Consider the following 25,313-nt stretch of genomic DNA (forward strand, 5'->3'; position numbering starts at 1 on the left):
AAAGAGTAATGTAAGGTTAATACAGCAGTCGGTTACCAGGAAAGGACGGTGCCCACCTAGTATTCTCACTTGTGTAATACCAGCTACATGCTGGGTGAGAGGCAGAGGGAATACATAGTCCCTCCAGAAAATGATTGATGGGCCTATCCAACAAGCCAGTTTCTGTGTACTCGTGCAGTTGGTCCCATGGCTGATCTATCACTCAGAGGATGAAGTCCTACTGTGAATAGCTGGGATCCCGGCCACCCCATAGGACAAAATCAGAACCCAATAGAGTCCTATTCAGACATTGAGTTGCAAGTACGGGACCCATGATTGGCCCCTGAGTGACATAAGAGAAGGGGAAATGAACAGACAAACAGACTCCATCTTAAAAATTAGGCACCATTCTGTGGGCATGACTGGGGAGGGACCCCATGTGTGGTTTCCAGAAAAACCACAGAAGGTTCTACCCCAGGTAAGTCAGGTGGAAAGTCCCCAAAGTCCCAACTGTTCCTAAAACAATAGGTTGGGGCTAGGCCCAGACCCATAGTCAATATGATTGTTACAAGTCTTGTTTGCTAAATGTTATAACCAATTGTGTAGCTGTGAAACCTCCTACCCTTGTTGTAACCACCATAAAAACTCTGGTAGATTGAAGGTTGGGGCTCTCAACTCTGCTGCTTCAGAGAAGGTTGTGAGTCCAGGCTTAAGCTTGGAATAAACGACTCTTTTGCTATCACATCGACTTTGGTCTCTGGTGGTCTTTGGGGTTTAAATCTTCTTTCCAGAATTGAGCTTGTCGTAGATGTGCCATCTTGGCATTGTGGTAATTCAGTTGCTGTTTCATGCCAACTCAACTTGATTCTGTGACCTTACCCCTCTGACCTGTGGCACCATTATGCTAGGCCATGTGTCTGTTCATTTCATCTGCTCTTCACTAAGTTTCTTGTTGTTGGCAAAGTTTTATATTTAAACTAACTACATGGTTCCATCATAATTAGAAAAAGTAATACCATTAAAATTCCAAAACTTTAAAACAGCCAATTTTAAAATCAAAGTGGACTCTATAATCTGTGCACAAACATGTCTGTGTCTATTTGACTATATGTAAGTGGATATGATTTCAAGGCTAGCAATACTCTGCTTACTAAAAAATCTTTGTTAATGGAAGCTGTGATTTAGTCTAAATTACTTTAAAACTTTGTGACCTGAGTAAGCTAAAGAAAATACAGGTAGTTTTTAAAGACTTTGGAAAAGGCATTTGAAAAGATGGTTTCCTTTGCAAAGTAAATGAAATTGGTAATTAAGTTGGCTGTGATTTATGTCATTCCTATGTCCATCTATGCTGAGTTAAATATTGTACCTCTAGTAAACTAGGGCTATGGGTTTAATTCTGTTTTCTCCCCTGTGAATATGCCCAGGCACAGATGCCTAAACCATTAGCACCAGCCTGCAAAAGCCAGTGTAAACCAGAAATTTTGCAGGAAACAAATGGGAGGTACGACAGTCCCATAAACACTGGAAATCCTACAGCCTTATTCAGACTCTGAAGTTGCTTCATCACACATGATCAAAAGCCTGCTAATCTGGGGTAAAACACAAGCCACTTTAGATATTTGGTTTTGTAAATGTTAATTCCCATAAGTTAGATAAGGTGTGTATGAACAAAGGCTATAAGTTGACTTATATACTATTTTACAATTGGATATAAATTTCTAAAGGTAACTCAGACTGCAGAAAATGGCCACTCTTTATATTCATTGCTCCTACTGCAGGGCAGCCTATAGTTAAAGAGTGTAGCTCAGTGTTTCTATGAGGCATTTAAATTGAAATTAAAGTAACTTTACCAAAAGGGATTAAAATGACTGCCCACTTTGTAAATATTTGGAAGTTGTGGGGAGTAGCTAGCCTTGCAGATAAAAATTTAAAAAATAATAGTCTTAAACGGTTGACTTCAAAGTGAATAAAAATGATAAATTAGGATTATTCCAGTTTGCCTGTAAAGTTTTTTGTAACAGTTTCCAGTAGGCCCACAGTAAAAGAGGTCAAGTTTGTCAAAAATAACTTAGTAAGTTCCACGTAAAACCATGCTTATAAAACTACTTCCAATGTCCATTTTTGTTGCTTTTAATTGGAGTGTAAGTGGCTGTTTGTAAAAACTTATTTATCTGGGAACTGCAGTTTGAAGCCAGGGTAGCAGACTAAAGTCCCTGTGAGATTGTCATCTCTGATCTGCCAACAGAGTGCTAAAAAGCTGAATTGCTTGGAAGCTCAAGCTCCAGCCCTGAGCTGGAGAGCAGAGGGACAGCACTCAAACCCTGAATTCAGATCCAGCAACTGACCAAGGAAATGCCAAAGGTACATTTATCCCAACATAAAATTACACCCTGGGGATCCTGACAATGTTATAATATCTAGAGGCAATTACAAGCAACTGCTTTTGTGATAAAAATGGTATCAGATCCTGATTTACTTGAGCTTGGCACTCCAAAAAATTGATCAAGCCAGGAAGTCATGGAAAGATAGTTTGTAAACATTCCTATAGCCCATGTTGTTATAACTGGGCAAAACTTGCCAGTCTGTGATAGCAGTAAAAGCTAAGGTTGTAAAATGTAAAAAGTAATTTAAATTCCAACCCCCCTGTATCTGCTCAAAGTCCTAATGGACTTTTGAACTGGTTAAATTCATGTGTTAAAAAGCATGTAGAGCTGAGATTATGTCCCTACTGAGAGCTGTCTAAAGGCCTACATCAGGTAGGCATTGTTGGGGCCACTAGAAATCAGGTTCCTCTGCCAGCCAGAAAATGCTTTCATAAACCAGGCTATTAAATAGGCTATGCTGCTGTAGCCCAAGAAAAGGTCTGTACATTCATTAAAGGTTAAATTTTTTATATAGGCCACTTTAAACTGGCTTCCCAGAGGCAGTCAGCGGTACTTAGAGTATCAATCAGTCCCCATTTAAAAACAGCTACTGGGTTTTTCTTAAAAAGACTGACCAGTAATCGTTAGTCAATTGTTAACAAGTTATACATAACCTCTATGTCATTGAACTCCTTGTTGCTTTAATTGGAAATAAAAGGGCTTTTGTAAAAAAGACTCCTTTTGCCACAGTTCAAAGCCATCCCTAGCACAAAGAATCCCTCTAAACTGCCATCTCCCAGCTAATCAGCTCAAGGCATGGCTCAAGATTCACCTCTAAGTATCCAGTGGGAAGGCTCAAAGTGGTATTGTGACTCTAAGTGGTAGAGCACTAACCTCCAGCAGAAGTGCCCAGGGACAATGTCCAGGCCTTGAGCCCAAACTATAAATGTCAACTAGGATAAGCTATCCCAGCAATGGATGCTGAGACACTGCCAGGAAAAATTCAGTCCTGACAATGGTTTTCTAAGAGGAGATGACATCCTAAATGGACTCATTTTATGCTTGGGCTTTCAAAATTAATCAGAGCCAGGAGATCAAAAGAAATATTTGCTTGCCCTCCTAATGTCCATACCTGTCTACCTTCTGACTGGACAAAAGTTAGCAGTCTTGCCTTTGTTGCCTGCTAGTTGTATTTATAGTAGCTTCTGATTGGTACTCCCAACCAGTCCATTATGCTCTCCCATACCCAGTTACCTAAAAGACCCTAGACATCCCCTTTCTGCCTTCTTTCCCAAGTCCACTTATTTCACCTTCCCTGTAATGGTATACAACATGGCTTTATACTCCAAATGAAACATTTCTGGCCCCTGGCCAATGTGTGTTCTCTTATGGCATTCATGTTAACTGACCTTGTCACCTTGTTAGCTTTTTGCTTGATCTTTTGTCAGCTTTGTGTTTCCCTGTCCTTTCACAAAGTCTGTTTCAACAAGATAACATCTCCTGCTCAGGATACCAGTTGGAAACAAGTCAAGGCCATCCTGTTCCTACAGGCAGCCAGAGACATGATTTATACTTGTCCTGCCTTCCCCAGCATACACCCGGACCCTAAGGATCCCAGCTCCAAGGATTCTTTGATGTGCCCAGTCCAGCAGGAAGTAGCCAAAAGAGCCCATGACACCTGTTGACTCTGGTACCATTAAATATATCTTCTACCCCTCCTCAGGTTATTGTGATCCTATAGAAGAAAAATCTTAGTCTCCCTCCTCTTGGATGCCAGGAGTCACATACCATTCTATGTCTCCAATCGGAGACAAAAAAGGCAACTTCAGGTCTTTGACAGCTCTTTTTGGAAATCAATCTCTCCATGGCATATTCCTCTCTTGTGCTGCTAACAGCAATTTTGCCTTTTATTACTTGTCTCTTACATTTTAGATAACTATTGCCATAGAAAAAGGAGGTCCTTACCAACCAACCTGTCAAACAGATGCTTCCAGAGACCCCTGACTACTTTGTCCCTTGACAGCAGGAAGTAGATCCAGAAGAAACTACTGTCCATAACTGCTATTCTTATTAAACAACAGACCAGGGAATATTACTGTTATGCTCACACTTGGTCCTCAGCACTGGCCAGACCGGATCCCCCTCCCATTCCTGTAGTTTCCTCCATACACCTGGCCCCTCCTTCTTTCTGCCCCAAACCCACATGAACTCCCATCTACCTCACTTCCTCTCCTCCAGATCCGCCTACCTGGATGGGGACAAAGGCCATGTGCTCCCTCTTGGGGGAGACATGGATCCTCTAATAAACCTTATAATTATCTTTCTCCTGTGTCTGTCTGACTGCATGGTCCCCTGTGATGGGTGTGTCTGATCCTCTTTCACTGAGGCCCAGAGCAGTGGCGGGTCTTCTGAGGAGGACTCTGTCCAAACTCCGGGAGAAGCAGGGTCTCCATGGCACTGGGAAGCTTGGGCTCCTGGCAGCCACTGCAACAATGGCAGAAGTGGCCTCCTTGGGGTTCAGGGAGGCCCCCAGGGCAGCAGCACTCCATGCTGAGAGGCTGGGAGCGAGGTCCAGCGACCAACCTTCATGGCAGGTGTCACGGCCCTCGACTCCTCCTAGGGAATTAAGGATAGGCAGTCAGAGGAGGCAGCTATCCTGCAACAGAGGCCTCAAGACTCTTCAGGTGGATGCCAAGTTGCCTCTGTTCCAGCATTTGCCAAGCAACACCTCGATCAGCAGCATGCTGGCAACCAGACAAGCCTCTCCCACATGAAGGTGGGATGGATGGATGCAGCCAGGCTACTGCGGCCACCATCCTGCCTCTTTACTCCAAGGACCCCATTTGCTCCTCGAGGCGCCTTTTCCGGAATCCTGAGGGGTCGTCAACAGTAAGGTGCATCAGTAGAGATCCTCAGAAGGACCCCCCCCACTTCCTCAACCCACCTGCTGTGACCGTGAAGAAGCTGCAGAAGTGGATGTACAATGGGCAACTGCTGTCTCTAGGAAAGAAGAGTCATACCCATAGGGCAGTCCCCAAAGTCCCAGAGCACAGGCAATCTCTCCAAATGTCATGGAACTCTTGTTCTTCCCACCTTATTCAGAGTGACAAAGACACACCATTTTATTGCCAAACTTGAACTTAGAGGTTTTATTTATGTAAAAGTGACTCTTATGGAACAGTGGGGAGAATTCTCTCCATGGATAGTTAAGAATGAAGAACCAGTGATATTTGGTGTTGACATTCAATATGTAGAGAAAGAAAATGTAGGCTTGATACAGAAAGGTATTATGGAAATTGAAAGAGAGGCTGTCAGGTAGTAGGCCTATATCAATTATGTGGTTCAGCCATAGTCAAAAAAGAACTTGGAGAAGCTTTTGGAAATGATAGTAAGACTGTTTGTCTGTGTGAAAACCGGTACCCAAATGTAAATGTAATAACAAGGGTTCTTACGGACATTTTAAGAGAACTTCCTTCTCTGATATCCAACGAACTATGTAAGGCTGTGTTAGATACAATGATAAAAAGTCCTTTGAAAATGTCAGCAAATGGTTGTGAGAATGACTCAAGTGATTCTAAGTACACTGTTGGCCTGTTGAATTATGTGCCAGATGTGAAGAAGACAACTCTAAAGATGTTGTTGGATCATCTAAAATTGATGACTTCTTACCAGGAGGTGAACAAGATGACCTGCCAGATTTTAGCAGTGTGATTCAGACCAGTATTATTAAGTCAGAGGCAAGAGATTTCTACCCATACCAACAGAGACTTCACTGATTCTGAAGAAGTTGTAAATGCTTTGGATTTAAAAACAAAACAAACACAGACACACACACACACACACAAACATCTTGAAGTTCTTCATTACTTGCTCCAGCTTTGGCCAGTACAATGTTTAACTGTCAATGAATCAAAAGACAATTTTTTCCCAGAGCACTTGTCCTCTTTGACTTATGTGAGGTGGAAGAAAGAACAACCTTACATTTAAAACTACTGATTCATCAGGAATACTTAGACCAAAGCAGACCAAAGCAGATAGAACATTTTACAATTCATATGCTGGAGATTGGAGCAGCTGTGGAGAAAACTACTTTGTAACTACAAAAGAAATTTTAAATGATGATGTACCTTCAGAAGATAGAGGATGGAGAAGATTATAACAAAATTAATGCAGCAGAAATGATCATTGAAAAGCCAGTTCCCATGTCTAATGAGTAAACATTTCAGATATATTTGACAATGCAGACCATTGAATCTACAGTCAATTAAAAAGTTAATCTCAAAGATCTACAAGAAAGCATTGATACTTTGATTGGTAACCTGAAGCAGGAGCTCAACAAAAACAAGCTTAATATGAGTTCTGTTTCAGACTGACTTTTCTTTGGTTTTTAATAATGTCAAAGTTTCTAATTAGTCTTCATTTTCTTTCTCATACCTCTCAAAAGTTTTTTTTTTCTCTAGAGGCCTTCATTTACTGTCTAATAAGTTCATATGATTCAATTTGAAACATTGTCCATTCATATAATTTTGACCAATTTTGTTACCAAATGTCTAGAAGTAAAGCTAACTTGGACATTTGGGGATATTTTAAGGAACCTTGCCAGCTTTATGGTGGTAACTATCACATGCACTTAGAAGGTTAAGGTAGGTCACTGGCTACTTCAGGTTTTATTTTCTATGAGTACTCCTGTGTTGTTGGGGAAAGATGTTTCTTTCAGAGGAACATTGAGCTGCTCAGACTGATTTGAAGTAGAAATCTTGTACATTGCTACATTATTTGGTCATATTTTATTTGCAATGCAAATGCTTCTATAAAAAACATCTTTATAAATAGAACCTTATTAACAAAAAGTAAAATACAAATCTTAATGTATTCTGTATTAACATTTAAACTTAAAATTAAATATTTTATAATCCTAAAAATCTATATATTTATAAGTTCACATATGTATAATGTATTAGAGTTGAGAGAAGGGGGATTGAATACAGAATCACACACATTTTCTAAGGTATATATGTCACCAAGCCAAAATTATTAACTTGCAGATATCTTTCAGGGAAAGAGCATGTAGGTTAAAGGAGAAATTACCCAAAACCCTTGAATAGAAGCACTGTAGAAACATCTCTGTAGAAATAATAGATTTTTCTTTTTGATTAATAGTCATGATAGCCCTTATGAAAATTTGCAATTTAAATTGAAATCTTCTAACTCCATAAGGGATCAAGTGCCTTTTTCTGCACTAATGACTTGGATGTTTAAAATTTGGTCTGTGCATTTTCTTGTGTTTTGTGATGTATTTATTTGTAGTAGCAAGCTTAGTACATTGACTTTATAATGACTCCAACTTATTTGAAAGACAATATCTTGTGAGCATAATATATTATTGATTTTTAAAAATTAACTTATTTTGGCTAAGTATATCTATAAGCTAGCTATTATAGAAATTATAGCAATGTTTGAAATTGTAAATTTAGAAAGTATTTTAAAAATTAAGTTGAATGTATTTTTAAAAATGTTATACCTGCAGAATGTATAATTTAAAAGTTAATAAAAATTGACTTACCAACTTGTAGTTATGGCAGCTATTAAAAACTAGCTTACTACTTTCCTAATAATGTATTTTATGTAACTACTTCTATGCAATTATACATTGGTAAACAGAACATTTAGTTATTTAGTTTGAGATCACTATTACAAAGATAAAAGTGTTTTTATATGGACCTTTTTAAGGTTTTTGAATCAATTTAGAATATCAAAAGAATGTGACAGTTGTCTGTCATGAGAAAATAATGAGAAAAAAGTACTTTTAGGTGTTTGATGAGGAGACTGTCTATTGTCTTCCCTTGTCTGTGTATGCCTTGTATACTGTATATATTGAATGAACTGTTTCAGAAATATAAATATTGTATTAAAAATTGTAACTTTTAGTGTCATGCTATTATAATGATTTTAATTAGTAATCACTTATTTTAATATTATACTTGATGTGTTTTCCTTAAAGAAATGTATTTATGCAAAATTGAATTTTCTAGCATCTGAATTACTTTAAAGAGAGTGCTTATTTTATTTTTGATGGGAATTGTATTAAAGTTCATCTCTGTTACCTTAAGCAGAATATTCTAGAATCTTATGTTGTTTAAAGTGCTGAAAGCACTCACAAATAAGCCCAGGAGCCTTGCTGCCTCTGCTTATCCATGTTATCTCTTTAAACAAAATATTCTAAGCAACAAAGAATGGGTTCTTTGTTTCTCAAAGCTCTAATTCTCCAAATCATATGATGTACAGTTTGCTTTGAAATTGGGTCGTATGTTTTGCAGATTTTATTTTTATTTTTTCTGTAAAAAATAGTTATGTTAATATTTGACAGATGATAATTTCTTACTATGACTATTAAAATCATACTTTTGAAATGTCACATTTGTTTAGGGTACTTTTAGTTCTCGTCCAAGGATTCTTAAAATATATTCTTTGATTTTCTGTGACAGAATGACCAAAAGTTTTGTATTAAGGTACTTCAAAAGATGTATGTCAGATTGTAGTATTTACTTTCAGGTTATAAGTACTCTGAGTAACTTAATTTTACTTGATTAATTTTTACTTTATTTCAGTCCTAATAAGGTAGTTGTGATGGATTAATGTATTATTACATGGCTGTATTGTATTGTTTCATTGTCCACAGCCATTCTACTATGCTTTTACCATCTTTACTTTTGAGTAATACAGCTAAAAGGTTGCCTTCACTCCATGTTTATTATTATTATTATTATTGTGAAAATACCGTACAAAGGGGTCATAATTACAATGGCAAGGTAATGAGTACATTTCTTATCAAGCATTGTTGCCTCCTCCTTTGTTTCCCCTTCCCATCCCTTCCCATCTCCTCCTCCCTCCCCCACGCCCCGGCCAAAGTTGTAAAGTTCGTTTTTCGATATAAGGACTTGTACTTCTCATTGTTGCAATGGGTCCACCTGTATCCCTATTTAAACGGTGTTTTTGCCCTTCCCCTCCACAAACTATACCAACATCAAATACAATGAAAGCAGGGGTTATACCATAGGGGAGAAACATAGAAAGCAAAAAAGAAATCATCTTATAAATACAATAGTAACAATAGCAAGAAAGAAAAAAAACATATGAATACCTATCTTGGGGTTTATTTCACCTAACATCAACTTATCTGACCATTTCTGCTTGTCTCAGACATATACTAGTTATTGCAAATAAGGGAAACCATGGGACCTATGTTTCTTTGGGCCTGGCTTACTTCACTTAATATAATTTTTTTCTGAGTCTCTCCATTTCCTAACGAATGGGGCAATGTCATTCTTTCTGATGGAGGCATAGAATTCCATTGTGTATATATAGGACGTTGTCTTTATCCATTCATCTTCTGATGGACATTTGGGTTGGTTCCATATCTTAGCTATGGTAAATAATGCTGCAATAAACATACTTGTGCTGTTAGCTTTGGTATGATCTTGTTTGTGATCATTTGGGTAAATGCCCAAAGTGGGATTGCTGGGTTACAGAGGAGCTCTATATGGAGTCTTTTAAGGAACCTCCATACTACTTTCCAAAGTGGATGAACAAGTTTACATTTTTTTTCTTGTGGACTAGAGAGCTAATAGACAATGTGTCCTTTCATTTCCAACAACCACCCTCTAGGAAATATACTATATGTGGAATATTCATCATTTGAGCAGCAGATTTTAAAGAGAAGTGAAAATTCTCTCAAAACTGTTTGCCAGGCTGGGAATGTGGCTTAGTGTTAGAGTGCTTGCCTAGTATCGATAAAACCCTGGTTTCAATTCTTCAGTACCTCATAAACAGAAAAAGCAAGAACTGGCACTGTGGTTCAAGTGGTAGAGCACTTGCACTGAGCACAGAGGCTCAGGGAGAGTGCTTTAGACTTGAGTTCAAGTCCCAGAACCAGCAAAAAATGAAAACAAAAACAAAAAAACTGTGTGTCTTGCTTAAATTGTCTAAAGATCTTTTTAAGTGTGTTATAGCTGGTCCTGGTCTAATAGGAAATATTATGAGTAATTGGTCTTCTTTTAAGAACTAGACAAGTAGAAGCTAATGTGATGACATATATTTACTTAGAGAACTGCGGTTATGTAGTGGTCCTTTGCAAGATTTTCTTTGACAACAGATTATTAACAAACAGGTAACATAATTATCTAAAAATAACCATATCAGGAGTTCTGCAGCCCATAACCGGGGTATATTCCAGCATTCACTAAGCTGTGTGTGGGTCTTGTAGTTTTTTAGAGTCTTTAAAAAGTACCCCCAAGCATCCTGGACTGTTTTTCATTTTGTTTTCTTTCTGCCTTCAGCAGACCTCCAAAGCACATTTGATTTTCTATTTTCTATTTAGAGATTTCATATAAAATAACTTAGTGCTTAGTGCTTTTATGAGGTTTTTTTGCCCGTAGGAGGTTATGGAGCTTGAGCTTGAGTTCTGGACATAGATACTGTCCCTGATCTCTTTATGGTCAAGGCTGGCACTCTAACAAATTGGTTTTCTGGTGATTAACTCGAGATTTGTGTTTCATGGATTTCCTGTCAGGGATGGCTGAAACTCCCAACTTCTGAATTCAGCATCCTGTATAGCTTGGATTAAACTAAGCTACCATTTCTGACTGAGTCTTGTTTCTATCACCAGTAAAAATGGATTGTCTTTTATCTTAATTCTTTACATCTTTGAGTTATCTTTATTTTTAGTGCTTGTGTGTGTGTGTGTGTGTGTGTGTGTGTGTGTGTGTGAGAGAGAGAGAGAGAGAGAGAGAGAGAGAGAGAGAGAGAGAGAGAGAGAGAGAGAATGATAATATGGCCTTCTGTATCTTTCCAGTAGGAACTATAAAGCCAAAGTGTGTGATATCATTTTCCCATGATGGCAACAGAGTTTCACTTTTTTTTGCCTTAAATGAAGATAAGGTGATCAAAAGCCTAGGAACATCATCCTAAGGAGGTGTGAGGGGCTGAGACCATCAACACTTCTGCCCCAATAAGTGAATACTCACTATACATACATAAAATATTATATGTGTATATTTAATATGTACTATTCTCAGATATTTGCTACCAGTTTGAGAGCTCTGATCATCTCCTCATGTCTCCTAATATAAATTGTGTATTTCATCCTTTGAATATCATCTATCACCAAGGTCAGCACCACAATCTCACTCAGCAATTGACTACAAAGTTTGCACAACATTGAAAGGAAGTCTTAACAATCAGCCCTTATCTCTTTTTTCTTTCAAACTTGATAATTTATTCTCCTTCCTCTTAGCTGAAGTGCACTCTCTCTTCTGCATAATCAATTGTGGGGGACTTCTTAGGTTGTGACAAGTGTTAACTGAATGGGTAATCAGTGTTTTAATCACAAATAAAGTTCCAACTATATTGAAGAAATTTCTTAAATCACAAAGACAGATAAAATGTGAACATTAAAAGGAACAAAGATATTTTTCTCATGTCAATAAAAAAATTAATAATTTAGGATTATTTGGTAAGTAGCATTCCTTTTGCAAGGAAAATAAACACAATGTGGGTTGCTTTCTTTGGCCAATTATTCCAAATTAAAACTAAAGTAATGGAAGTTCATTTTTACTATATAATCATGCTTGTAGTACATCAAATGTCATTATAAATATAAATTGATATATTGAAGTGAAAACTTTTATAGAAGAACTTGATAGTAGAAAAATTTTCACATAAAGGAATACAAATATCAGAAAAAATAAAGGTGCAATAAACAAAATTAGAGAGCAGAAATGCATATACATATGTTACCATATGTCTTTAAAAATAGTATAGAACCTAAGAGTTCACTCTTTAATAATGAATAAAACATTTCTTATAAAGTTATTAGAATTGTAACATTTACTTCTTATCAACAGATATAACATAAAAAGAAAAAGTATATGGAGACAGATAAAACATATTAATTTTGCAGGGATAATATTTTTAAACTGACTAAAATAATAGATTAGCTTGTAAAGCCATGTCTTAGAATCTCTACTTTTCTCAGCTATTACTTCATAAGACCAATATATTATGATATAAAATCAAATACAATATAGAAAAAGCAGAGATGGAGAAGGAAGAAGAAAAGAATTGAAAGAATAGGGAGAGGGAATGAAATCAGACATGATGGGGACTGATAAAAAAAACTGATTGAGGAATATGGAAAAATCAGATATGTTAATGGAATATACAACTATGAAGCAAAATAAACTCAATTGAACAGATATAAACCACGTTTTTAAAAAGGAAAAAATGAATAACTTGTGATTAAGAATAGTGATGTACAAATACAAAGATAATATACTTTAACATTTAGAAAAATATCTATAAACTCAGCTACACACGAAGCTGAGAAATGGTGATCCTGATTTAAAGCTAACCTGAGTTTTAAGCTAACCTGCGTAAGAATGTCAAGAGAATATTATTTCTAGTTAACAACTACAAAGTCAAAAATGGAGCTGTAGCTCAAGTGTAAAACACCAGCTTTGAGCAAAAATAAATTAAAATAAATAAATAAATAAACCCAAGGATTTACCCAGGCTTTAAAATCAAGAACCATGTCTGGCAACAAAAAAAAATATTTTTATGCAAATGATTACGACAACCAATTTGAAAATTAGTAACAAAGAAATTATACAATTGGAGGGAATAACCAAATGCAAACACAGGCTGAGGACATAGGCTGATCCATTGCAACAATGATATCCACAAGACAGTATATATTTATTGGAAATTAATTTTACAACTTTAGGAGGGGGAAAGAGTGAGAAAGTGGGGGTAAGTGGGAAGTTATAAGAGAGAATTAAAAAGGAGGAGGTAAAATGTTGGACAAGAAATGTACTCATTGCCTTATTCATGTAACTGTAACCCCACTGTACAACATCTTTACAATAAAATAAAAAATATTACAATATATAAAATGTGATAAAAAGAAAATATACTAATGGCTAAAATTGGATAAACCAGAGTAAATAGAAAGAACCAAAATATATAAAATGAAATACAAATTTACCTGGCTTTCGCTACAACTTTTGACTATACCATCTCTAGAGAAATGAGAAAGACTTACTAAGCCATTAAATTGATTCCACTAATATAAACTAATATCTAATAAAAATGTAGAATTTACTCTCAAACTTCTATGCATTTGATCCAACATGTATGTTTCCTCATGAGGGCTCACTTTTCCTGGTGTGTGTTTTGTCCCAGAAGCCATGCAGAAAATTTCTATATGGCCTTAAGAAGATTATGTAGAGATTGGGGACAAAAATGCTGCCCAGGAGCCCTGCACTGGAAGCCACGATGGAGAAAACTGCTACAGCCACCTTGATTTTCCCCTTGGCATTGTGGTAGATGCTCAGGAATGTGAGTCAGACTCTAGAGAACACCAGTATGCTGAAAGTCAGGCACTTGGCTTCATTGAAGAAGTCAGGAAGGTTCCTGCCAAGGAAAGCCACAGTGAAGCTGGCAATGGTCAGGGAGCCCAGGTAACCCAAGACACAGTAGAAAGCAGTGATGGATCCCTTGTTAAACAGAATGATAATATGGCTGTTCCGAGTGTATATCTGTGTCAAGGAAGGGAGGAATGTACCTAGTCAGAATCTACAGGGAGTAACCTGGATCAGAGTACAGATGGGAATGATGAAGTTACAAGATCTTGATAGAAAAAGCCACTTCATCTTTATCCCTAGAGAAGTGATCTTGTAGGCCAGAACCACAGTTAGAGCAGAAACTGCTGGAGTGAATGCAACTACAAATGTCATTTGCTGTAGAATGCAGGTGATTGTGTTGGGAGGAACAATAAACAGCAAACGGCAGAGAAAACAGAAGATGAGGGAAATGAGCAGGAGGTAGCTGAAAGCCTGGTTATTAGCCTTGACAATGGGGTGTTCTGATTTTTCACAAAGACTCCAAGGACAACTGCTGTGAAAGTACATAAACATGGAGCCATGTAAGTCAAGGCCATCCCCAAGGGCTCTCCATAAGCCAGGAAACTTTCAGCTCTTCGGAGGCTATGGCTATTCTGATGATCAGGACACTTCATGCACTGCTCCACATCTGGTGAAGAGTCAAATAACCATCAGTTCCCTTTTCACTACTTAAAAGAAAATTAGAAATCTCTATGTAGAGTAATACTAACATGTCAATACTAGCAATAAAAGCAAATATTACCCCAAATTCCCAGACATATTCAGTATTATTTAAGTCTTTATCATATTCACACACATTCCTACTTTCTCTTCTTTTTTTGCCAGTCTTGGGGCTTTCCCTCAGGGACGGGGCAATCCCAAATCTTCCTTTGCTCAAGAATAGCATTCTATCACTTGAGCCACAGCACCACTTCCGGATTTTTCTGTTTATGTGTTACTGATGTATTGATCCCAGGACAGTATAAATGCTTGGCAAGCACTCTACCCCGAATCCATATTTGTAGCAACTTTCTCCTTTTTTATACCAAAGTGTCTATAGAATGTTGTATTTCTTGCCATTTCTAATATCCCAAAAATTTGTACACCTTTTCATCTTGCCATAGCTATTTTCAAACCCACCTTCCAAAAATATGCATTATAAGGTTTGTACTTCCCTTTGTGTGTCTGGACAATATAAATAGGAGTGCTATAGCCATTCCTTGCAGTTGTTATATTTCTCTCTCTTATTTGCCAAGCATTGGGCAACATAAAATCAAATCACTCTTTGAAGCTCTAAAGTCATCTGTGCACAACCCTTCTGCCTGCTTCTTACACAATACTCAACCCACAGCACTTGCTCTTTTATAAGAATATTTCTGGGACTAGGAATAAAAATGTGCAAGCTCTGTTTCTTTGTATTTTAAATTTAATTTTGAAGAACATGGAAACCTCATCTTTTAAAACTCTTTGCATTTAATATAATGGATGTAAAACTTTGATTAGTGATTACTTGAATAAACATGCATACAACAGAGGTTTAAAAATTAATCCTGGACTGGGAAGGTGGCTCAGTGATAGACCACTTGCCTTGCATGCATGAGGCCCTGGGTTCGATTCCTCAACACCACATAAGGAGAAAAAAAAGCCGGAAGTGGCACTGTGGTTCAACTGGTAGAGCGCCAGCCTTGAGGTGAAGAGCTAAGGCACAGAGGCCACGCTGAGAGTTCAGGCCCACAAACGGACCCCCCCCCAAAAATTAATCCTACATGTAATTCAGAGCCCGTGGTTGGTTTTTTTTTTCAAGAAATGGCATCTTCTATGCTCACAATTAAATTATTAAGTGAAGGAAGACAGACTTTGATTGTGCAATCCTAATACACAACTTTTGCCTTCCATGGATTTGGGGACACTAAATAGAGAACATGAATTTCTCTCTAAGTCATAAGCTTACTGTCCCATTAGCTCTCTCATTCTCTAAGCAAGGGAAACAAAGCAACAGGTAGCTTTTTCCTCCTGAGGGCACTTCCTAAATCCAGGACCACAACTATTGCTGCTGAGTGAGGAGGCTGAGGAAAAATCAGATTTTTGTCAGTAAATGTTCATACTTTCACCTGACACTCCAAAATTCCATTATTTTAAAGAATAGGATCATTAATCATAGTATTTTATGCACCTAAACTTGGTCAGTTAATTATTGATATGGATTCCACATGCCACAAAAGGCTTATATTCAATAACCTTGATCTCTATCTATTGTGTGAAACTATTGAGAAGTGTTATACATTTAAAAGTTGGAGAATACTGGTGAGAAAGTAACTCCTAATGGCCAACCCTATGAAATTTCCTTTAATTTTCTGTCATTATTTGATATCTCCAACTCATTTGTGAATGATGAGGATTAAGGAGAAAAATTATTTTTGAAGCCTTAAAACTATACTGCGTGATAATACACAAGTCTCCCTTCATTAGCGTTATTGAACCTCAGGCTCATTATATCTTCTCATTTATCCAGTGGCCATGCATTGAGAATCTTTATTTTGCTCATTCTCCTTCACTGATTCTTCTCACCAAAGATGCCAAAATTGATTGGGACTTCCACAATGGAGCAAAATCACATGAAGTGTATGCTCTGATATTTGTCACAGAAAAATGCAATTTAGATTTTGTGATAACATTCTCAATGATCATTTACAAATACACTGTGCCTGGTTTTTGTTTTTTGTTGTTGTTTTTTTTTGCCCGGGGTGGTGGTGGGGGTTGGTTGTTTTCTGAGCTTGTCCTGGAGCATGAATCAGAGTCTGGGAACTGCCTTTGAGATTGTTTTGCTCAAGATTAGCATTCTACCACTTGAGCCCAATCTCCACTTGAGCAGTTTATTAGTTAATTAAGATAATAGTCTCACGGACATTTCTACCCAATAGAGATTTAACACTGATTGTAATCTTAGATTTGAGGCTGGCATCCCCTGAGAAGATAGGACAAAAGCATGACCCACTAGAGCCCAGCTCTGTTAAATTATTCTTCCTTTGCTATCCAATTGTCAATCATGACAATTCCTTAATATTTAATATTTAAATGTACAATATTGGTTGTCAATAAGCACATAAATTTGTGGGTGGGGGTGGGTTGGTGCCAGAACTAAGTCTTGAACTGAGAGCCTGAGCTACGTATCTGAGATTTGTTGGATAAGGATAGCACCCTAATGCTTGATGAATACCATTTCCCACTAGGATTGATTTGAAAAGATGATATTCAGATCTCAACCAGCTAATTTGCTAGTATTAAAGGTATAAGTTTCTGGCACCCAATGAGGTTCAAACTTTAAGAGGGAATTTTGCTTCTTTATATGTCCTGACTATTATTAGAAAGCGACACTACACACCTCTGTAGTTTCTATGGCCTATTCTACCATATCTTTAGAAAACGATAGTTGATCGGGCTGTAAATTATATGGAGAAAATTTTCCCACTTTCGCTTCAAGTTCAAGACCTTCTGGAAAATTCCAAATGTTCAAAATGTTGTATTATGACTCAATTTTGCTTTCCTCATACACAATAGCTTCATCTCCAGCAGCATTGTGAAACTGGATGTCCTTCAGAAAAGGATGCAGCTAAAAGAGATACATCAAATTATGCTGAAGTATATGCCAGAGTACCTGGGATTGAAAACCTAAGTCTGACATAAGTAAAGCCCCTGATTCCCTTAATTTCTGATTGAGAACTCAAGAATCTCAGAGACATGTAATGAAGTGTCCCAGAAAAAAAATCTATGGAATAATAAAAATCTTTCTGAATCCTGGTCATTCAGCAAGGAAATAGCAGGCCTCATTTCAACAGAAACTCATTCCATGTAAATATTTATGAGTGAGACAATTTTCAGTCACTTAGCTACAGCTCTCTACAACCACTAACCTTGTGAACATCTATTGTTTGAGCTTGGTAAATTTATAGCACGTTAAGTTGAACAAAATTTTATCACTTATGAGAAATAGAGGAGGATGTCATCGTTTGCAATTACTTAAGAAATGCCTAGAGAAATGGTAATCGTAAAATTTTCAAAACATTAGCAACTAACACGTGTTGTTACTTGTAACAAAAAAATTTTAGAAACATGGAATATGTCTTGTGTTTGTTCCTACTCTTTTTCCTAAAGAGCATATGAACACATGTTTAGAGAATCTCACAGATATTTAAAGAAGTATAGTACTTTGGGTTTTGGAAAAATATTTAACATATTTAATTTCATACCATAAGATACTTCTCTACGAAGTTACATATTTCTTGGTTTATGCCATTCAACACAGAAGGCCTTACCTGTGCAGGGTAACGAACCACTGCTTTTCTATTTTCCATTGTCTATACTTCAGTTTGATGAAGAAGCATTTCATGGAGAGCCAGGGCCAAAGCATACAAAGTATTATATATATTGTAACAGTATCCAGACATAGTCATGTCAAAAATGTGCCCCAGCAACCAAACCAAGCAGGCATTATGAGGACAGTTCTCCCACGTTACACAGTCAGAATCAGAATCTGAGAAATTAAAAGAGAGAAAAAATAGCCTTATAAGAAAAAAGTCATGTGGGCATATGGAAGGGTTAACTGAATTCACAAAATTTGTGATTCCTGGAACATCTCGGTGATGGTGTGAAAAAAAATGAAAGGTACATGGAATGAACCTAGAATAAAATGGCTCTTTGAATTTAAATCCCACTGTGAGATCATGATTTAAAAAACGTTGCCTTTTAATAAAAATTGCTCAACACACCTTATTAAATAATGTAGGAATTTATTATAAGAATATATGATAATGACATTTGCTGAAGATTTATTTATCTCATTATGATGTGCCATGAGTTTGTAAATATTTGACACGGCCAAGTTTGGAAATGCTAACTCAATGGCTACAGAAACATTTTTGTTGGCCATCTCTTCTTTCAAATCAGGAAGAATCCACAAACCATTCTCATCTTGTAAAGTTAATAGTCCCACCAAATTCAAGCTGAAGTGAAGCAATAATAAAACCATGGCACTGGCTATTGATGTGTCCTTTGGGGCCATTTGATAGAGACCAGGAAGCTTGTTATTGTCACTAAGGGCATGATCAAAAGGCCCAAAGGTAAGCAAAAGAGAATTAAAATAGGATGTTACATAATTGAGAAGATTTCCGTGTATCAAAATATCAGTCATAATGTAAATAACCATGTGAAGTAGATTGAAGGCAAGCTGTTCTTTCAGTTTTTGAAAAAAAAATAAAATAACTTCCATGTCTTTCTGTTAAATGAAGTAAAATAGACCCAAAGAAACACAGATCCCATCTTTTCCCTTATTTGCAATAATTAGTATACATTTAGGATAATCTTAGCAGATGAATAGCTAAATAGCTATGTGCCTATGACCAAATAAGATAATGCTAAATGAAATAAACTCCATGACATGGGCACAAGAGATTTTTCTTTGTTGTGGCTTTTAATGTACTATTTGATTTTTTGTTTCTTATGTATATTCTTCCTCTATTGTATATCCCCTGTTTTCACTGCATTTGGTTTTAATCAACCCTGGTATTGCATATACATTTATTTGAATCAGGAAAAAAATGGGAACATCAAAATGGTGAGACAAAGGACAGAGAGGAACCAAAACAACATTGTACACAACAAAATATGTTGAACATCATGTGTACAAATTGGGGATTGGGGTTGGGGGAAGGAGAGTGGGAGAAAAATGAAGGAAGGGTAACTAGTTTGACAAAAATGTACTTACTACCTCACATATGTAACTGTAACCCCTCTGTACATCACTTGACAATAAAAAGGTAGAAAAACTTAATTATTGTACAAATTATCAATTTGTTAGCTCAATGTCTCTTGATCTTTTTCAGTTTCCATCAATTCCTGCCATCTGTATCCTTCACACATATTTACAGACTTGCCTAATTCCATTTTTAAATATGAACATTGTACATTACATTTTTCTACCCATCTACTATTTATTCCTCTTCCCCAAGCTCCCTCACAGAAGATATGCTTCAGTTTGGGGTGTTCATTTTTCATACTGTCTGTTTTTCAGAGAGCTTATACCATTAAATCCTACCCAGTATATACCTTTAATTAATCAGATTGATAATATGTGTCTGTGTGTTGATATGTTTGTTACATACTTTTAAAAATATATTTCATGTTCCTATTTTAGAACTAAGATTACACATGAGAGATCTCAAACATTTTTTTCTCATTCTGGGCCTGACTTACTTCATTCAGTGGATCTTACACAAGAGCGTGTGTGTGTGTGTGTGTGTGTGTGTGTGTGTGTGTGTGTGTGTGTGTGTGTGTGTGTGTGTGTACGTGCGTGTATGTGTGCATGCATGCGTGTTTAGTACAATCCCAGGAACTCAGGATCTCATGCACTTCTTGGCTTTTTCCTTCAAAGGTTCTACTCAACCACTTGAACCACACATTATTGTCAGCTACATTCTGGTTAATTAGAAATGTTTCCAGATTCTCTAGCATTACAAGTATGATCAAATAGCACCCAGGCTGACACATCTTGACATTTGAAAATTTTTTCAAATTCATGATTTCTGAAATAAAATAAATGATAAGGCTTAATCCTAAAATAAAACCTTTGCCTACTATAAATTTTCCATTCCCTTTTCCAAACTAGTGTGACTATAGATAGCACATTCTCTTTGAATACTTACTCTTTCATAGGACAAAATTTGATAGGTTTATAAACACAGTCTCTTTCTATCATTCTCTTCCAACACTTGAACTAGCACCAAATTAGACACTTTTAATATCCCCTGCACCTCCGACTCCCAACTGTGGAAAACTGTAGACGACCAGCAGTGTTCCAATTTAGGAAGATAATGCTCCTGAAATTCCTGAAAGCACTGCAATATTTTTCCTCTCTTTTACACAGTTTTGGTTCAGAATCTCGTATTTCCAAAGAGGAAAAGAAGGGATTTTTAAATGTTGTCCTACTTCCATATTGAACATCATAGATATCAAATCCCACAGTCAAGTTATGTAAAAGATCTGGATTTTTGTTGATCTCTTCAGTAGCAAAAAGCAAAAGATCAAGGTAAGCCTACATAGTGAGTATAGAAATTCAGGAATACTATTTGAAATTTATGACTCTGTGAAATTGAATGCTATGTCTATGTCAATGAGCACATTAAAACATTAACTGCAATTAGTATGGAATTTGAATTTAGTGTCTTTTGCTTATACATAATATTATTTAAGGACAAAAGGAATTTGTCATTAATGATACTCTGAAACATAGGTATGCTGAGAGAGAGAGCTTCCTTTATCTCCACTATTACATACACTTTCCATTGAACATGGAATAGGCTTTGTTGAGTCACCAAATATTCTGTTGTCTTCACCTAGGGTAGCAATCATATAAACATGAACAAAAACTATGATATAAACATATATGGAAAACCATCATAGGAATATAAACATTAATTAAAAATCCTTGACATAGGAATACATGACATAGCAGAGTATAAAGAAAGGATAGTTTTCTAAAACAAATCCAAGAAACAATAATTGATCTTGCAAGAACTTCAAGGATCAAAGAGCCTAATTTAAGATTACATATTCAGGAAAGTGAAGACCACACAAGGGAAGAGATAGTAAATGTATTTAAGCTAATTCTATCAGAGAAGTTCTTGACCATGGAAAATTACAGGCACATTCAGATACAAGAAGTAATAGAACTCCAAACAGACCAGAAAAGAAAAGAATATCCTATTACTATGTTTTAATTTCCACAGGATCAGTTGAGACCAAAGAAAGAATCCTTGAAACTCTCAGAGAAAAACAATTGATTACTGATGAAGGAAAAGCTGTCAGAATAAATACAAATTTCTCATCTGAGGATATGAAATCATGAAGAGCCTGTAAGTGCATATGCCATATCTTATATGCAAACAACTACTGAACACGTATAATGTACCCAGCAAAGCTGGGTAACTAAGGAATAAATCTAAAACTGCAATAATTTAAAAAGTGAAGAAAATTATATTAACTGAAGTAAACCAGGCCCAAAGACACAGCTGCCATGGTTTCTCTTATTTGCATTAACAAGAATATGTCTAGGACTAGCAGAAAAGCTCAAATAAGATGGTGTTAAGAGAAATGATTTCCAAGATAGCGACACAAATGGTTTTATCTTCCTTGCTATGGTTTCTAACATAGTTATAAGGTACAATGTGATTTTTGTTGCTTTCTATGTTTCTATCCTATGTTATAACACCCATTTTCACTGTATTTGTGGTCAGTATAATAATATAAGGGGAAGGGAAAAAGACAAAATGTTTAAATAGGGATACAGATTGACCCATTGTAACAATGAGATGTACAAGACACTATGTGGACAAATGAACTTTACAATTTAGGGTGGGAGTGGGGGTGGGGCAGTAGTTGAGGAGGTGGGAGGGATGAGATAGTAGGGAAAAAACAGAGGATAAGACAACAATGCTGGATAAGAAATATACTTGGGTCAGTGGAAGATGTTGGAGGAGAAACTGGAGGCTAAACAAGCTCTCGCATAGAAAGCGGTTTTAGTGTTCAAGTGAAGAGTCCTAAGCTAGAGAATCACACCAAGTGTGTCATCACAGTAGAGAGAGTTATGCCAGAGAGGGAAAATTCAGGCAAGGAGACAGATATGAGCACTTGCTGGCAGCCATGGCTGTGGTGGCGGCTGCGGCAGTGGCCATAGCCACCAAACCTATAGAGACAGTCCAAGACAAAGGCATCAACACCAGCAAGAACTGACAAGGAGCAGATATCTTCATCCTGCATATCACAGACCAGAGATGAACCATGAATCAAGAATCAAGACTCTGAAGTGAGTAGAACCCTGACATCTTCACTCCTTGTCAGGGAGCAGAGGAGGAAAGGCTGCCCCTCCCCCACCACAGGAGATCTCCATCTTTCATACTGACAAAGGCCCAGTTGACCAGCTAGCTCCAACTCAGGCCTTGTAAGAACACAAAAGAGTCATTTACCAGGTCACAGTAACCTAACCTGACCTTCCAGGCTCAGATCCACCCAGGGGAAAGTCACCCAGGCCAGGCAGAAGAAGCTTTGCCACTGTAGGAGTGATTTTCTTCTCCCTACAGCAGCCTAGACAAATAATTGAAACTCAGTAAACATAATACCTGAGAATGACTTCAGTCTGGGCTCTGTGAGTGTCCTCAGGAAAAAGCTCCTGTTGCTGAAAGGCCTTAACCCTACCCGGAAACTAGCCACATCAGAGAATCTCCAAACTAGAGGAAACAGCCATCTCCTTCTTTTGTGATATACAAGTCAGATCTCCCTCCCATTGAAATATCGTGGGAGGAGGATCACAAAATGCTGGGTAATACAGAGCATTTTTCTGCCTGCTCAAACAAACTGACTTAAGAATCCAATGAAGCTACAAGAAAACCAAACACCCAAGCAGACAAGAGACTCTACCAAGAGACTGGTTACAGACACAGGGATCTTCCCATTCCCCCCCTCCAAAAAATATCAAAGAACTCTTTTTTGTACCTTTTCTTAAAATGTTTTTTAAAATTGTTTTCTAATAATTTTTTCCTCATAATTTTTATTTTAGGTGTACATGTGTGTGTTTAAAAATCTTTTTTAATCTCTTGACCGTTTGGCCGTTTTTAAAATTCTTTTCAATTTTTTTCTTTCTTTTATGCATGTTATTATTGCTGTTCTGCTCATCCCCAGATATATACCCCTCATCGATTATTAGACCTTATCTCACACTATGTACATACTTAATCCAGAAATTTATTACTCAATTCACAACCTGTTAGGCTTAACTTCTTTAATAGCAGTGTTAGCTCCACATACTTATATAATTTTCAAGAAATTAATTTTAAGATTTATTATTTTTTAGTTTTTCATGTCCCCTTTCTATTCTTCCCCACCTCATCCTATCATTTTCTTCTCAATATTATTTCTTTATCCTTACATAATTTTAAGTGTTTCACTTTTTAAATTTAAATTTTTGTTTTTCCATTTTTTTCTTATTTTTTTAATCTCTCTCCTATCATTCTGTCCAATCCCTTTCCCTTTCTCCGATTAAGACTCTTCTTTTACCTCTCCACATCCTATTTTTCCTACATTTCTCCCTAAATTAATAATTTCTGGTTTGCCAACTTCTCCTTTGCTATTCTTAGCCCATTAATCCATAGTTGTTTCATGTTGGATATTGTTTCAGTTGAACTAGTTGGTATCTGAAGGCATTTTGGCTGACCAACTACAGGACTCTGTTTTATGCTTGCCTTAAAGTAGTGTTCTAGCACAAAATTGGTGTTACTTTCATACCAATGGGAGGAACAAGCCAAAAAAAAAAAAAAACAAAAAACAAAAAAAAACACAAGAAAAACGGCAAGTCCAGGTATCTCAACTGCCACTCATGATAATCAAGTGACAGAACAGATAATGAATAATCCAGAGGAGTGTTCTCAAAAAGCTCAACAAACACTACTGATAAACATGTTGAATGAGCAGACTGGAAAACTGCAAAGGACCCAGTATAAATGTGACTGGAAGTAAAAGGAAGAAACAAAATATTAATACAAGAATCTGGTGGGCGTTAGCAAGCTACCAAAAGATTAATACAGGAATTGTATGAGCAGATTGAGAACAGTCAAAGAGATACACAGGAATTGTGAGAGTGGCATATGAATAGAAAAAGATCAATAGAGGCATTCATAGAATCCATAAGCAGACAGCTGAAAGAATTCAGGGAAACCACATAGGGAATTCTGAATGGAGACAGACAGAAGGAATGGGAGTCCAAGGAAACCATAACCAATCAACTAAGTGACGAGAAAAAACACTGAACACAAATTAAGGAAGTAAAGAAGTTCACACATGATCTAAAACAAAACTCCAACAAAGAATCCAAAGTCATCAAAGCCAACCAACTAAAAGGAAAGGAAATAAAAAACAAAGTAGAACGTCTTGACAGCAGGTTAGACCATACAGAAGACGAATCTGGGGGATTGAAGACAGCCTAGATATTATGGAGAAAGAATATACAACTCTCCCAGACAAATCCAAGAAATATGATAGATCTTTTCAATATTTGAAAGACACAATCAGAAAGCCTAATCTGAGGATAATACATTCACAGGAACATTTTTGACACAAGTTAATAGTCTAAGAAATTTATTTAACATTATCCTAGCAAAGAACTTCCCAAACATGAAAAAGGTAGGCCTATTCAGGAACAAGAAGCTTTTAGAACCCCAAATAGACCAGGCCAGAACAGGAGATCAATTCAGACCAAGGAAAAGATCCTTAAAGCTCTAAAGGAGAAAATATCAATCACCTATAAAGGGAAAACAATTAGAATAACCTCAGATTTCTCAGCAGAGACAATTAAAGCAAGAAGAGGCTGGAATGATATATGCCATGCCCTAGAAATAAACAACTATCAGCCAAGAATACTGTAGCCAGCTATACCCTCCTTCATAACCAAAGGTCAAATAAAAACCTTCCATAGCAAAGAAAAACTGAA

At 36.7% G+C, this 25,313-nt stretch overlaps 1 pseudogene; it reads left to right on the forward strand.

Annotated features, from left to right (window-relative positions):
• Window positions 1–5,123: 5,123 nt before the first annotated feature.
• LOC138830006 (rho GTPase-activating protein SYDE2 pseudogene) lies at window positions 5,124–6,715 on the forward strand (annotated as a pseudogene).
• The last annotated feature ends 18,598 nt before the right edge of the window (window positions 6,716–25,313 follow it).

The sequence above is a fragment of the Dipodomys merriami genome, unplaced genomic scaffold (genome assembly GCF_024711535.1).
Source record: "Dipodomys merriami isolate MVZ:Mamm:240054 unplaced genomic scaffold, mDipMer1.0.p SCAF_18, whole genome shotgun sequence".
Lineage (NCBI taxonomy): Eukaryota > Metazoa > Chordata > Mammalia > Rodentia > Heteromyidae > Dipodomys > Dipodomys merriami.